Source organism: Nansenia antarctica, assembly GCF_963989245.1.
Source record: "Nansenia antarctica genome assembly, chromosome: 7".
Classification (NCBI taxonomy): Eukaryota; Metazoa; Chordata; class Actinopteri; order Argentiniformes; family Microstomatidae; genus Nansenia; species Nansenia antarctica.
This window is the reverse complement of record NC_137677.1, coordinates 37,945,800-37,950,799: the sequence shown is the minus strand read 5'-3', so window position 1 is coordinate 37,950,799 and position 5,000 is coordinate 37,945,800.

Here is a 5,000-nt window from a genome sequence, read left to right as displayed (position 1 = left end):
AGACAGATAGATAGAGAGGGAGGACACACACACACACACACACACACACACACGCACACACACACACACCTCCTGGTGGACTATCTCTCTGAGACCAGAGACAGGGAGGTTCAGAGGCCCAACTCTCAGAGGGACCAGTCCTGAGTGATCCTGAGCCACAAGGCCTGTTCTCCTCTCCTCCTCCTCCCTCCTCTCTTTTTCTTCTTTTCCTCCACCCTCCCTTTTCTCCTCCAGCCTCTCCTCTCATCCCCCTCTACACGTGTTTATGTCTTTAGTAGATTAAACACTTAAAATGTCGTTCATAGTAAGATAGCTCTTCGTGTTTCTTTTTCAGATAACAGAGATATAACACCACTATTACACCGGCCCTGCAATATTAATAATTCATAATAATGACTTTAATTAACTTAAACAGCGAAGGTTTACATTCTACTTAATTCTGCATTCCCGTCCGCGAGCTAAATGCTAACATATGAACTGGTTCGGTTTGTGACACGGTGAGCCTTTGGACATCCTGCCTCTCCTCATCTCCTCATTGGCTGTTGACAACAGACACTTCCCAAAACAAACTGTTCCTGGTTGTCTGAAGGAACTCTGAGGCAATAGATTTGACCTTTGACCTGAGCTTAACTCAAAATATTTCCAAGAAGTGAAAACAGATCTTAAGTCAATGGATTCTGGAAAGAAATGTCGAAAGGATGCGACACAACATCCCATTAGGTTCATCCAGCGTTTAGCCAACCAGCTGGCTAGCTTAATATCCAGGTGGGTTTTGTATTGTTTCACTGTTGCGTTCCTCTGTCATTTAGCTGTGTTTGCTAGCGGCGCTAGCTCGTTGGCGCTAACGTTTGACTGTTGTTACTGAGGAACAGAGTCAGTGCTGCTAAATACCCTCCTTTCTCCTCCACCTCTCCTCCTCTCCTCCTTTCTCCTCCACCTCTCCTCCTCTCCTCCCTTCTCCTCCACCTCTCCTCCTCTCCTCCTTTCTCCTCCACCTCTCCTCCTCTCCCCCTCCTCTCCTCTCCTTTCCTCCCCCCTCCTTTCCTCACCTCCCCTTTTCCTCCACCTCTCCTCCTGTCCTCTCCCCTCCCCTCCTCTCCTCTCCTCCCCCCCTCCTCTCCTCACCCCCCTCCTCTCCTCACCTCCCATTCTCCTCTCCTCTCCTCTCCTCTCCCCCTCTCCTCTCCTCCTCCTCTCCTCCTCTGGAACATCTGATGCCCATCCTCTCTCCTCTCCTCTCCTCCCCTTCTCCCGCCCTCTCCCTCTCCTCCCCCCTCTCCTCTCATCTCCCCCGCTCCTCCTCTGTAACATCTGACGCCCATCCCCTCTCCCCTCCTCTCCTCTTCCCCCCCTCCTCTCCTCACCCCCCTCCTCTCCTCGCCTCACCTCCCCTTCTCCTCTCCTCTCCTCTCCCCCTCTCCTCTCCTCCCCCTGTCCTCCTCTGTAACATCTGACACCCATCCCCTCTCCTCTCCCCTTCTCTCCCCCTCTCCTCTCATCCCCCTCCCTCTCCTCTCCTCCCCCTCTCTTCTCTCCTCCTCTCCTCTCCTTTCCTCCCCCTCTCCTTTCCTCACCTCCCCTTCTCCTCCACCTCTCCCCCATCTCTCCTCCTCTCCTCCCCCCCTCCTCTCCTCCCCCCCTCTCCTCTCCTCTCCCGCTTCTCCTCTGTAACATCTGACGCCCATCCCCTCTCCTCTCTTCCCCCCCTCCTCTCCTCACCCCCCTCATCTCCCCTCCTCTCCTCTCCTCCCCCTCTCCTCTCCTCTCCTCCTCTCCTCTCCTTTCCTCCCCCTCTCCTTTCCTCTCCTCCCCCTCTCCTTTCCTCACCTCCCCTTCTCCTCCATCTCTCCTTCTCTCCTCTCCCCTCCTCTCCTCTCCTCCCCCCCTCCTCTCCTCCCCCCCCCCCTCTCCTCACCCACTCTCCTCCCCCTCTCCTCCTCAGTAACATCTGACGCCCATCCCCTCTCCTCTGTTGACAAGCGGTCATGTGGTCTTGAACGCCAGAGAGGCCGGGGTGGACAGACTAGGCCTTCAGACCCTGTCTGCTGGTGTACACACACACACACACACACACACACACACACACAAGCGCGCACCTGCGCACACACACATACTCCATACTCTCAGGGGAGGGAGGGAGGGAGGGGGAGGTAGGGGGGGAGGGGAGCAGGTTTGTTTGTCTGTGTCAGACGGGTGTGAAGTCTCTCCCTACCGCCCACCCAGACGTTGTCTCACCCTCTCTCTCTCTCTCTCTCTCTCTCTCTCTCTCTCTCTCTCTCTCTCTCTCTCTCTCTCTCTCTCTCTCTCTCTCCCTCCCTCTCTCAGATGCTTTCTCACCCTCTCTCTTCCTCTCTCCCTCACCCTCCCTCTCTCCCTCACCCTCCCTCTCACCCTCTCTCTCTCTCAGACGGCTGCCTCACCCTCTCTCTCTCTGCCTCACCCTCTCTCTCTCTCTCAGACACTGTCTCACTCACTCTCTCTCTCTCTCCCCTCCCTCTCTACCTCACCCTCTCTGTCTCAGACGCTTAACCTCTATTTAACCTTTATTCAACCTCTATTTAACCTCTATTTAACCTCTATTTAACCTCTATTTAACCTTTATTCAACCTATATTTAACCTCTATTTAACCTGTATTTAACCTGTATTCAACCTCTATTTAACCTCTATTTAACCTCTATTTAACCAGGTGTGGATGGAGGGTTAGACATAGACAGTGGTGACCGGGCCCAGAGCTGTCTCCATTACACAATCAGAAGTCTCTCTCCTCATCTCAGACATATTTTCATATTTTCTGTATTTTTAGGTTATTGCCGGTTGAGCAACTTCCCTTGGTAACATGCCTCCTCTCTCTTCCTCTCTCTCTCTCTCTCCCCTCTCTCTCTCTCCCCCCCCCCTCTCTCTCTCTCTCTCCCCCCCCCTCTCACTCTCTCTGCCCCCCCCCTCTCTCTTTCTCCCCCACCTCTCCCTCCCTCTCTCTCCCCCCTCTCTCTCACCTGGTACCATATCCCAGGGTCCTCTAGGAGGCTGGTGACCTGGTTGTGTGTGTTACAGCTCTCTCAGGCTCTGCTGCAAAGCAACAGCATCTAGTGAGAGACATGTCTCTGTGTCTCTTACTAACACATATCTGAGTCTATATGTTACGGTACATGTGGGAATACGGTACATGTGGGAAAACTAGGGTTAGGTGTTAGGGTGCTAGGGTTAAGGTTAGGGTTAAGGTTAGGGGTAGGGTTAGGGTTAGGGTTAAGGTTAAGGTTAGGGTTAGACATGCCAGCATGTACCAAGTCACCCTAGCACCTAACCCTAACCCTAGCTTTCCCACATTAGGGTGAGGAACATATAGTATATCCATGTACTGACTGTAAAACAGATATGAGATGAGTAGCTTCGTGTGTGTGTGTGTGTGTGTGTGTGTGTGTGTGTGTGCACGTGTGTGTATGTGTGTTTGTGTCTCTCTCTCTCTCTCTCTCTCCCTCTCCCTCTATCTCTCTCTCTCCCCTCTTTCTCTTGCTCTCTCTCTCCCTCTCTCTTTCCACTCTCTCTCTCTCCCTCCCTCTCTCTTTCCTCACCTCTCTCTCTCCCCCTCTTTCTTTCCTCACCTCTCTCTCTCTCTTCCCCCCCCCCCCCCCCCCCATGTTACCTGGTATAGAGCAGTTGATGGTGCAGTATTCCTAGCATCCCTGTCCCTCGTAGCATTCAGGGAGACAGCTGTCTGTGAAACAACATCCTTCTCCACGGCCCCCCTTCCACATACCTCCCTCCCCCTTTACATATCTCCCCGCCGCCCCCTTCCCTCGTCCACCGACCCCCCCCTCCTCCCCATACCTCTGACGCAGCTAACCGCTAATAGCAGCAGGGTCCAGTGGGTGCTAGGCTACCGTTAGCTCTGTTAGCTAACTCTGTTCTTAGTTTTTGCAGGCAGCAGAGGAGCTGAAACTGAGACATGAGCTGAGTGAATCATTAGAGAGTTAGAGAGTCAGTTAGAGAGTCAGTTAGAGAGTCAGTGAATTATTAGAGAGTTAGAGAGTCAGTTAGAGAGTCAGTGAATCATTAGAGAGTTAGAGAGTCACTTGCAGAGTCAGTTAGAGAGTCAGTTAGAGAGTTAGAGAGTCAGTTAGAGAGTCAGTGAATCATTAGAGAGTTTGAGAGTCAGTTAGAGAGTCAGTTAGAGAGTCTGTGAATCATTAGAGAGTTTGAGAATCAGTTAGAGAGTCAGTGAATCATTAGAGAGTTTGAGAGTCAGTTAGAGAGTCAGTTAGAGAGTCAGTGAATCATTAGAGAGTTTGAGAGTCAGTTAGAGAGTCAGTTAGACAGTCAGTGAATCATTAGAGAGTTTGAGAGTCAGTTAGACAGTCAGTGAATCATTAGAGAGTTAGAGAGTCAGTTAGAGATTCAGTGAATCATTAGAGAGTTAGAGAGTCAGTTAGAGAGTCAGTTAGAGAGTCAGTGAATCATTAGAGAGTTAGAGAGTCAGTTAGAGAGTCAGTGAAGCACACACACATATACAGTACGTACACACATACACACACACACACACACACACACACACACACCCCACACACACAAGCACACACACACGCATATACAGTACGTACACACATACACACACACACACACACCCCACACACACACACACACACACACACACACACACACACACACACACAGTTTCTGGAAGGTCTTGGCATCATGGAAAAACAGTGTTGTTTCTGCGGAGCGACTAAAGGCGGCTACAGACTAGACAACTTTTCAAGTTGTAACATCGCTGAGCCTCTCACACTAAACGACCGTCGTGCTGGTGTCCGCGTCGCAGCACAGCGCAGACTACAGGATGTGGCAACGACGGGGGCTCAGAGACTACAAGATTCTTCACTTGGTCGGGACGATTCGCCAAGCTGTAGTGTCGCGATATCAGCACATGATGACGAGACGTTGACAGCTGTCCTCCTCCGCGCTGCATTTCCTCGACCTCTCATTGGCTGTGCTGTCCACACGGGTC